Source organism: Vanacampus margaritifer, chromosome 4 (assembly GCF_051991255.1).
Source record: "Vanacampus margaritifer isolate UIUO_Vmar chromosome 4, RoL_Vmar_1.0, whole genome shotgun sequence".
Classification (NCBI taxonomy): domain Eukaryota; kingdom Metazoa; phylum Chordata; class Actinopteri; order Syngnathiformes; family Syngnathidae; genus Vanacampus; species Vanacampus margaritifer.
In genome coordinates, this window is record NC_135435.1 from 24,739,401 (window position 1) to 24,751,412 (window position 12,012).

General features: G+C 38.6%; 1 long non-coding RNA gene across 1 annotated transcript in view; it reads right to left on the reverse strand.

Moving 5' to 3' along the window:
* Positions 1 to 2,574: 2,574 nt before the first annotated feature.
* The window catches only part of LOC144050432 (uncharacterized), a 76,915-nt gene continuing 67,477 nt past the window's right edge, over positions 2,575 to 12,012 (reverse strand). The window contains exon 5 of the long non-coding RNA XR_013293845.1: positions 2,575 to 3,487. This is a non-coding gene — a long non-coding RNA (uncharacterized LOC144050432). The remainder of the gene's footprint in view (positions 3,488 to 12,012) is intronic.

The window sequence follows — 12,012 nt, forward strand, 5'->3', positions numbered from 1 at the left end:
TTTTAAGATTATTTATAACATACAAAAACAAGTAAATACCGTAAAAGGAATGTTTTGGTTAGGTTGGAATTTTATGAACATTTAAAGGGATACTTAACTCATTGAGCCATTTTCAGCAGTTAATATTTTGTCCAGAATTAATTTGATAACTTAATTATTTTCATGTACAATTAACTCATTCACTGCCATTGACGGCTATAGACGTCAAAAATTAATTTGAACTATTTCTATTACTGTAGTTACATTTTTTTCCCCACTTTTGTTAACAAACCTATAATTTTTTTATTGTACATTTAGAACAGATATAAAATTTGTGATTAATCTAGTGACGTCATGCGATTAATTACGATTAAAAAATTGAATCTCCCAGAAAAAAGAAAAAAAAAAAAGAAAAAAAAATTGAATCGCCTAATGCCCCTAATTTTTAATAATCTTTTCTCTTTCTTTTTTTTATCGCGTCAGGCGATTAATTTTTTTAATTGTAATTAATTGCATGACTTCAATAGTTAACTCACAATTAATCACAAATTTTCTATCTGTTCTAAATGTACAATAATTTGTTTCTAGGTTTTATACTCTTGTACATTTTCTCATTATTATCCAAAAAGTCATGATGTATGGTAAGGTATTACATGAAAACCAATTTATGATTTTTTTTTTTATACATTTTTAAATATGATATTAAAGCCCTAATAATGGGTGAAAAAATTCTCATTTCATGAGCAGTAACTTTTATTATTTAGGTTAAGGAGGACAAAGTGCAACAAAGCAGTAACTATGGATACCATAGAGTTTTAATGAAAGAAAAAAGTTGGAATATTACAAGAATGAAATCACAATGTCCTAAAACTAAAATCAAATTTTGTAATTTACTGGCCAACCATGCAGACACAACTGAATATTCCGTGATGTCACAGGATTGTGATGACTTTGTATATTTGGCCATGTGGGAACATGAAGAAAGACCTGATAGTTGTATTGGCGGGCTGACTACTGTGTCGTATACTATCTGATGACTCGCCATCACAGACGAAGTGAGAAAAAACAATCCCAAAAACGTTTGCTCCTTTTTAGTCAAGGTTAGTTCTATCACTTGGTTTCCTGTGTGAAATGTCTAATCTAATGTGTGATAAGAAATGCATTAGGTCATGGCAATTCCCACACTGTGTTGCTTGGAGAACAACGTACGTGTGTGTGTGTGTGTGTGTGTGTGTGTGTGTGTGTGTGTGTGCGTGTGCGTGTGTGTGTGTGTGTGTGTACACATACATGCCTTCCTCACGTTTGTTAAATTACCGCCACCTGAGATTTACTCATTCACTGCCATTGACGACTATAGACGTCAAAAATTCATGTGAACTATTTCTTTAAACTATTAGTTTAACATTTTTTTCATTTAATTAAATTTTTTTTAATGAAAACCTAGATTTGTTTATTGTACTGTATTTATATCAGATATAAAATTATCATGCTATTAATTACGATTAAACGCCCCATATTTATTTATTTTTTTAATTAGGCCCGTCAGGCGAATACATTTTTTAATTGTAATTAATCACATGACTTCACTTGTTAACTAACGATTAATCACAAATTTTATATCTGTTCTAAATTTACAATATTTTTTTTTCTAGGTTTTCATACTCTTGTTAACAAAAGTGGAAAAAAATGTTAAACTAATAGAAATAGTTCAAATGAATTTTTGACGTCTATAATGGCAGTGGCAGTTAATGAGTTAATGAGAAATATCCCACATCCAGCGAGTTAATGTTGATTCAATCATGGCATGTTGAAAATTCTTTAAATAGTCGTCACATTATACGCAGTATTTTCTCTGCCATTGTAAACTATTTGACTATTAAACAATGAGGCCCATTCATCACGGGGGTTACTGTTAGCCGCCTGCCTTCAATGAATTGATTTCATCAATGATTCCGAGGGTTCGACGAATGTTGATGTTATATTTATGAATGAAACACGATGACTACCACAACACATGCCAGCAGAGCGCAGGATCAGTCTACCTGCATCTGGATCAAACATTGCTGTACATCACCTGTGCCACAACTTGGACCTGGTTACACCCGGTTGAAATCGACTGTCTACGACGATAGGGTCGCTCAAACACACTTTTCAAACTCCTTGTTAACATATTTAATGCACACCAAAATTTGCAAGCATAAACTGTATAGAAAATATGTCATGAAAATAAAAACATTCTTATAGAATGTAATTTGACAAGAATAGAATAATTTTACCATGTGAAAAAAAAGAATGAGGAAGTTGTAGTTTCACCAGACTTGTTGATTGTTTTTAATTTTTGTTATTTTGCGGGCAAAAAGTTGCAATTTTACAACAATAAAGTATAACCTTGCAAGACCAAATTTAGCGATTGTTTTTAAATATAACATTTTAATTAATTTATTTATTTTTAATTATATGTAGTCAGATTTCTACAGAGAAAAAAATGGTTAAATTTAATGGTTAAAAAAAAAGTCATTATGTTATGATGACAAAATAGTAGCTAAGATGTAATTTCACCATAACAAAGTAAATATTTTGCACAGAAAATATCAGCAAAAACAAGAAAAATGATTGTAGTTTATGTTTTGATACTGAATTTTTTCATTTTGAGGTCAATCAAATCAAGAGGTGCCATTATTACATGAACTTGCCTTCAAAATCATCTCGATGACAACCTAATTGCCATTTTCAGGGTAAACAAGACACATTCCAACTAATGTGTCTTTATATTTCATCTCAGAAAGTTTTTTTTGCCAGAACAGAAGTGATCTTTAAGGAGAAATTTGATGCCACTGACGCATTTTGAAAAGCTTTTAACGCCTCCATCTCGCCAATAACACTCCCCCGTTTTTAGTTATTTATTTATTTTAACGAAAGAATCGATCCAAATAAAAGCAGCAGATAAAATTGACTGACCCTCATATACTTAATTATTGCGGCTATTTGACCGCACGGCATCTTTCGGAGCGCCGCGTGTCACAGGCCATCAATAAGGCCTTAATCGCTGTTAGTTATTGCCCTACTTTGTTACTGGCTGCCGGACGGCCGGTCTCCAGTGGTCACTTTGGCCCGGGGGCGAGCCAGCCAATCAGATGCTAAATGGTTGCGCAAACAATTTGATTATGCCGTTTAATTTCCGTCATATATATAGATCGGCGGGGCTCTGCTGATGCACTTGCTTCTTCGAGGGAGGGGGGGGCAGGGAAGGAGAGTGCAGCATCGCCAGCCCTGAAAGTGCTTGTTTCTCCTTCTGTGGATCAATAAGTGGGTGTGGAGTTGTGTCTTGCAGAATTCACCTCTTAGCACCGACCTTTCGCTTCTTGTTGACACAGGGTGGGAGATGTCTTGGAAAGCCGTGTTGTCATTGCAGGCGGGATGACGGGCCAGAGCGGGACAACCAAAATCCAGGCGATGATGCTTCCGGATGTTTTAGAAGGATCCAGATGGGAATGCTGGAAAGCGCACCCTGAAAATCACAGGGCTAGATCTTCAATAAGTGCCAAAGTTATTTCCAATCTGGACGATCTGTGGATTGCTGAAAAAGACAAAAAAAAAAAAAACGTATTTGCAACCCTAACCCTGGTTTGAAACCCTACTTTGAAAACCTAACTCATTAAAAATAAACAACCCATGTTTAAAACCCAAATTTCAACCATTCTGTAAAACACCAAGCCTAATTTGACAGTCTAACCATACTTTGAAACCTTTATTTAACGCTAACTCAGGATCTAAACATTAGTTTTAAAAACCTAGCGTCAAATCGTAAATGTGGCTTGAAGCACCACTTTGAAATCTTCACCACTGTTTAACATTAACCCAGGCTTGAATCCCCAACTTAAACACTTCATTTGGAACCCCAATTTAAAACCTTAACCCATTTAAAACCCTACTTGGTAACCCAAATCATTGTTTAAAACATCAACACAGGTTTGAAAGCCAAAGTTTGAATCCAAGTTTAAAACCCTAACTTGAAACCTTACTTTGTAACTCTAACCCTGACTTTAAGCTTTTACTTAAACCCCTGTTACTGATTTGAAACCTTAAAACCTAGCTTAACATCAAACCAAGCTTGAAACCCTAATGTAAATCTTTCATTTAAACTCTAATTTAAAGCTGAAAGTTGGAACCACTCACCGAGGTCCGAACCCGAATTCAAAGCGTAACTTGAAACGTTAACTCTGGCTGTAAACTCTTCTTTGAATCACTAGCCCTGATTTGAAAACCTAATTTGAAACCCTAACCACTGTTTAAACCCCAGAACCCTAATTGTTAACCCTCAAACCCTCTTTGGAGAAACTAAACTTGACTTGAAGCCCTAGCCGAACTTTTGAGTTAGTTAGTTAGTTAGTTAGTTAGTTAGTTAGTTAGTTAGTTAGTTAGTTAGTTATATCAGCTCGAGCAGCTGCATTTTGACACCCTTTTTACAAGTAAAGCCAATAGAAAGGTTCGCCATTGCGTTATAAAACTGAAACATACTGTTTGGTGGAGATAAGAGCCTCAGTCTGTACCTGGAACTGACTCAATCAGCAAAGTGAAAAAGGAGAAATGCGCCGAGAAAGCTCCCAGGCGCAGTTGCCCAGTTCCCCAAAATTAACATTTCAATTCAAAACTGATAATAACGCATTGTGTCTGGCAATGAATGAGTAAAAGGGGGAAGGCGATACCTCGCGTTCCCCGCCTCAATGAAAAAGCTCCTTCATGTGCTGCTAAAGGGCCCACACAGTCTGAGGTCAGACAGTCAGCCTCGGTTACGCTGTGCAGACATGCCTGGCTGGACGGAGAAGTTTCCCCAGATCTTTTTTTTTCTACAAATACAGGGTTGTGCACACTCACGCACAGAAACACGAGTTGATGGCGCTCAAGCGTTGGCAGCAACCACTTAGCTTTGGACCAACAACCAGCAACGAATTGCCGTATCATGTATCATTTTAACCTCAGAAGCATATTCTGATTTGAAACACAATCAAAATGAATCATACCTATACCTATATACTGTATATATGTATATATATACCATGTGAGTTCCTGTGAATCACAACTGTGATATTCAGTCGTGAAATGAAAATAGACAAAGCCAGATAAAAATGAAAATGCAATTTAAAAAAAAAAAAGTTATTAAAATGCTGCAGATGCTCAGAAAAAAAAAATAATTTAAACAAAATTTAATAAATTAAAGATATTCAAAAGATTAAATAATATATGCAAATCCATACAAATAAATATGTCTTTATATATAACACTAGGAAAGTGCAACATCAACAACAACAATAACAAAATAGACAAATCATTCATAAACGCTCATGGAGACACCCAGGAAGTTCATGCAGGGCCACGAATTGGCTTTGCGAGCACATGATTCCGTGGATGTCAAGTAGTTGTCAGCCCCGACCTCGGCGACACAGCCCCGTCGTCCGAGAGCAGATTACAAGTCGCCGGTGCAATTTTCCGGCAAACACTGCGGCTATTTGTACAGACAATGAGCGGCTGCGAGGTTCTATCTGAATGGTTGCCCACAAGAGGCTTGTTAATGTCACTTGTCTATCGTTGTTGTTTGACTCTTCCATGCTGGCCTCTAGTGCATATTGATTCAGACCCGAGCAGCAGATACGATGGCAAACTTTGTGAATTTGCCTTCCTTGGTGGATGAAAGGCTACATTTTAAAATCTAAAAGCGGCTAGTGTGTATGTATGTAAGTATGTATTAATCATAAATTTGAGAGAAAATGGTGGAGCTTGGAGTGAAACATTCATTTAATTATTTATTGCTTCACAAAATGCAGAGATTAAATGCCTTACACTTTCTTTGTACTGTTTAAAATGTCAGCAATTTTGATGCTAGCTTTTGTTAGCCCGTTAATGTGTTTATTAGTATTGAGCTAAAGACCCCAAAATTGCCAACATATTTGGAACTGGTCTTTGTTGTGATTTACAGTATATTATCATGTGCTTATCACAGATACAATATTTTAGTTTAAATTATATTTGTTTTTGGTTTGTAGAGCTCTTATTTGGAAAGTACACAAATATTGTTAGCATTGCTAAGCTAACGAGCTGTTAGCTGCCAAATAATCATACACAGAAAGTGAATTTGTTCCTATTTTTTAGGTTTACAGTACTTTTATTTGGAAAGTAAAGTTTTGTTCAGGCCAAAGCAATAAAAGTGAGGCTTTGACGCCATGCTGGTTCCAAAAAACTATGTCGAAGTGAGTTGAGGTGCTTCATTTACGGAAAAAGAGTGTGTTGACACCATCTTGTGGCAACTATATATATATTTTAATTTTATTTTTTTAATGAGGGGGCCTTAATTAATTACTGATTCTCGCTTCCATTGTACTCCAAGAAGATACAAACTGTAAACCATACAAAATGGTGAAATATTGTGTTTTTGTGCAATGCAGCATTGACTATGACCAGGTTGGAGAGTTTTTTTGTTTTTTTTTTGCGGCCACATTAGCGACCCGCTCTGCTAATAAGGCGCTGGCGGGACGTCTGCCCGCTCTGTTTGTCAATGAGCACGTCTTGATGTGAGGATTAGGCCGCTCCTTCCAATTACAGCCGGGTGCCTGGAGCTTTGTCAGCCATTGACGCAGACGCCTGTCGATGGGCCGCCGCACAGCGCAGACTCAAACCCCCGCTGAGTGACAGGCGCCAACATGCCGAGATAATGACGCACTTTGATTGTGTGAGTGTGTGTCTGATATTTGTGATCCTGCTATCCTATACGGTTGCCGTTACACCTACTGTACACAAAGTAAAAGGAAGAGTAGAAGCTCTGAAGTCAACTTAGAGGTTGTACGATTTAGTGACAAAAGTATGAGTCGGAAGTCCGTATAATGCTTCAAATTGTGAGCAGGTGCTTTTTCGTTGTTTTTTTGTGTGTGTGTATTTTATGTATTTGTATTTAGCCTCATCAAAGGTTGCTTAGTAGTAGTTAGATAAAATATCGACTGTTAAAAAAATGAAAATTACAAATTCATATTTCAAATTCAGGGAGAGAAAATTGGTAAAATAACAATGAACCATTTAGGTTAAAAATACAAATGCAAAATAAAAAAATAAAAGTTCAAGCGGTCAAGTTGAACACTTGTGGGATCAGCCTGGACGTGTTGTTCGTGCCAGAGGGACCATCACAACCACGATGGCGACAAAAACTGCTTGAAGAAAGGGATGCCATTCCACAGCATTGTGAGGCCAGGTTAGTGACCAGGATGAGGAGGAGGCGCCGGACTGTTGTGGCTGCGCATGCTGCTTCAACACACTACTAAGGCTTCTGATTGTTTCATTAAAACATGGCAATATGTCTTGTTTCTTCACATTTCAATGATCCAAAAACAAAACAAGAGCTGTTGGCAGCAGGGAAACAGAATCTACGTAGTTAAAAGTAATTGAATGTTCACTAGAATGCGAAAGACATCACGTGACTTGCTTAATATGTATGGACCTGGCCACCTTTCATCCCGATTAACCCTGGACCCCTCACCACACACACACACACACACACACGCACACACACACACACACACATTGAAAACAGCTTTACACTTAATATTCACCACCTGGTGTTATTTACATGCCATTAAGTGAAAGATGGCTGCTGCGTTTTTTGCTGACTTGAACGCCTCAAAAATAAAACGTAAACAGCATAGGGGGAAAAAATGAATGTTTGCATTTAATTTCTTTAAATACAAATGGGTCGCCCGGACAGTTTGCTTGGTTTAGTTGGTTGGTGTCATTGGGCAAGTGGGAATCTCGGTGGTCCCGTGTAAAAAACAAAACCAAAAAAAACACAGAGGGAGCCTGGGAATCACCTGTATTTAGAGTTAATGGATTCCAAAGAACTTTAATGAATGCAGGTTTGATGAATAAGACCCCCCTGCCCTTTCCCTTGCGTTTCATGAACATGTTCAACTGGCTGGCACAGATCATTCACTTATTCTGTGTAATTGGATGCTGACCAGGGTTAATATGTAGGGTGTCATTAAATGGAAATGTAGAGTTGTATGATGGGGCGGGGGGTGCTGTTTTCTATAGAGGCGGCCAGATTGGGTGCTCCTTCTTATTTGGGACACTCTTTATGCGGGCCAAGTCGAGCATGAATGCACAGAGGGAACGATCGGGGACAGTTATATTCACCCGTTTGAATGAAACGACCTGCGAGAGAAAGCCAATCTCTTGAGCGAGGCAGTGGGAGAAAAGGCTGCACACATGAGGGGCAGATGTGGTCAAAGGGCTTTAAAAAAAAAACTAAAAAAAACGGGTACAGTAGAGGCGGGCTGCGGGTACAATGCCACAAGGGGAGGGGGCCACAGCTTGTTTGGATTCAAACAAGATTGAACACCAGGCAGTTGCGCTCTCTGTTTGATATTTTCCACAGAAAAACATTTTCATTATTTTGGAACGGGAGGCTAATAATGTGGCGGCGAACCCAACGAGTTCATTAAGACGGCCCTTCAAACTCCATTGACAACAAAGGCCTGTAATTAGTCGTCCGAAAGCAAAGGCATTCTGGACTTTGCTGTCTTAACGCAATGCTTCAGGACCGGCCCGTAACTTGCATTTCCATTCAACAGTTAATGCTTCCTCGAGAAGAAAGCTAAAGAATGCGGAAATGCAATCAATGACAACAAAATAAACCCTTTCGGTCATGATTTGGTGCGCCATGCTGCATGACCTCCAAATTGTTGGGATTTCAATACAAATCTACACATGCAAAATTATAGAAATTTAAATAAACCGTATATACCGTGAAATCTTGTCAATAACATACGCCCGTGTATAATACTGCCATCACATTCACTTCCTGTTCAATGTTGGGCATGGATCCTTGAGACATTTTCTGCATCTTGTGATGAGAGATGGACATGTCGAGCCAATTTTGGGTTGTTTGCTGAAATTACTGACAGAGGTTGCCGTAAAATTCCGTACCAGGCACACATGTATAATTCGCCCGCCACAAAATCACCCTTAAAAATAAGTTTTTATCCCTGTAAAATACGGTCCGCTAATTTGCTGATTTTCTTTATTATCAGAGTAAATACAACGAATCAATAAAGATTCAAAACAAAACAAAGTGTAAAATTTAAATCCAGTATATTTTGTGCTTTCTAAAGGGACATTCAGTGATCTATAGTGCTATCTAGTAGTGAACGAATAATTCATTCATTTTAAAAACCAACTGTTTATGTCAATAGTATGCAAAAAAATATGTTATATCGCATAAACTTATATTTGTTAATATATATAATCATAGGTCAAGTAACCATTAATTATATTACATGTCTGTAGTCTCACCTTACTAGAGCTGCCATGTTTCATTACCATCGTCCTGCTATGGACGCCCAAAGGACAACTTCACGAATGGAGTTAGCCCGGGTGGTGCTAGCATCGAGTGACGGACCCAATGGGTCAACCGCAGCTTACCTTCCACAGCTGCGGACTGCAGGTGGTCGTCACTAACTCCCGTGATTCAGGCCCGTCGCTTGTCACTTTCTGCTTTGCAAGCTTTTACTAGCTTTTTTTTTTTTTTACTAGCTTCTCCCGCTAGTCGCTCTTGTTAGCCACTCTGGCCTATGGCTCCGACTAACTCCCCGCTAGCCGCTCTTGTTAGCTGCTCCGGCTAATAGCCGCTCTTGTTAGCTGCTCCGGCTAATAGCCGCTCTTGTTAGCTGCTCCGGCTAATTCTGGGCCTCACAACGGCTGCCAAGTCGCCGTCGCTCGCCGAGATGCTCGTTTGCTCACGCAAAAAAGGAATCGGCGATATGCTTGCCAAATATGGTCTCTCTGAGCCACCGTAGTGTGCGTGCTCCTGCCTGCTTTTAATGCTATTCTTTGACCACGAGATGGCGCAAAGGACTACACATACATTTTTATACCTCCCATTCAAGCTAACCACTCTGCTGTAACACTTAAAAATATATATATTTATTTTATTTAGACGGCAATTACTATCTGTTCCTAAAGACTTATGAGGCATAATTCAAACTCACACAACTTTAAGGTGTTTCATGTTGTTAGTTTTGCTTCGCTAGACTAGCTTTTTCCACCTTCAAAGGCTCAGGGGGAGGGGGAGAAGTTAATCATACGCCTCGCCGTATAGCGACACACAAGAAAGTGTGGAAAAGCCGCCCCCACAGCTCTGCCCATAATTGGCTGTACAAGTGACTGCCTAGGCTTCCTGTCACCATTATATCTGTGTTCACACCGAGCCGAGGCGGGAGGACGCCGGTTCCCTGGAAACATGGCCGCTGCCGTTTTGATCTCTGGACTGTGAAAGCTAAAGTCGCTCTCACAATGCTCGCTCATGTCGGCAGGATTTTCCGGGCCGTTGGCGGCTAAAAAATGTCCGTCCGGGCCACCGACGCCCCTCGCTGAACGCAAGAAGAGCACTTTGTGGGATGTCGTTGGTTACGCTTTACGCCTGCTCTAACATCTGTTTGATTACATGACAAAAGAAGCTCAAAGAAACATGTTAAATGCACTTTGGTCTCTTACTAAAATGTAACTTCATGTTTTTTTTTTTGTCACTTTTGATGGCATTTGTACCATTCTTAAAAAAGAAATCTTATATGTATAAGTATACTGTGTAGTATATTTCATCAGTGTTATTTGGGGGCCACATAGAACCACACACTTCTTAACCAGATATGACAAAATCCCCCGTTTGCTCCGTTTTTTTTTTAGTACATATGTACTTTCATTTTTGGATTAAAAATAGTGAAGAAAATAAAGTGAGGTGTGTAAAAACTAAAACAGTGCATTCACATCACATCTCATTTGTAGACATTGTTGTTATAAGCAAATAATAAATAAAACATTGACATAAAAACAAGCCAAATTCATAAGCTCAACTTTGATCAGCAATCGCTCCCTTCATGCAATGTCCTTCCCCACAACACAATTTCCGTTGAGTTACGTCTGATGGTTGTTTTTAACAAATTTTTGGGTGCAGAATCCCAAAATTATCTCTGTTTTTCTCTATCAGGTCCAAAAAAAAAATGTAGCTATAGGATCCCAGCTTTCTTTCAAATAAATGGATAAACAAATAAATTCATGTGTACTATGTAAGTAAATGAAACACTAAGATATAATAGTCACAAGCTTTGAAAACTAAAAAAAAATGCATAAAAGGATATAGAGCTTATAGCGGTATGCTTACGGTTACAAAGTTAAGCTATGCTAACTTTCTGTTTGCACATATCGATCGCGCTGCTCTTCTTACTACAGTCTTACTACAGCTAATCAGCGGAATTTTGCTTATCTGTGGGGGGGGGGGGGGGTTGTATATGCAGAAAGAAAAAAAATGCAATTTTGGAATCAGCTAACAATTTTATTTTTTATCAGCATAAAAATCTAACTCAACAGAAAGTTTGGTTGTTGTTGTTGCAAATTGTTTCCTAGTGTCATCCTTCCATGCTCACTGAACTGAAGTGTTGTGAGGTACGCTAACGCCGAGCTCTCACTTTTGTATCGTTTTTTTCTGAAACAGTTTTCCACTAGTGTAAGTCTTATGAGAACACATTGCACTGTTATATGCTTGTTTGAACAAAACCGTCTGCTGCACAAGTCTTGTTGGCATGTGGTGGCATTAAACAGTTATCAGGATGCCGGAGCGCCACTTGAAGGTGGCGCATGATTAAAAGTTAAAAAAAAACAAAAAAAAAAAACGTCTGGTGACACCTTGTCGTGCGTGTGGTTGGTAGAGTTGGTGGGTGGGGGGATGCAACTTCCTGTGCAGCTGTCAACAAAACACCTCCCAAGATGCTGTCTGCTGCATATACAGTATGCTAATACGGCCAGCATGTGCTATACTGCTCGCGTTTGTTCTTGATTTTCCATGATGATCTACTAATGTGACAAGTGAATGTATTCCTTCTGATTGTTGATTAATGTGTTGTGTTTGATCTTTTTGATTGCTGCATCTTGAGTTTATTTTTCCTTCTAAGTGCTGCATGAGACGGAGACGTATATCTTGGGCAGGTAGCAGATCGGGTT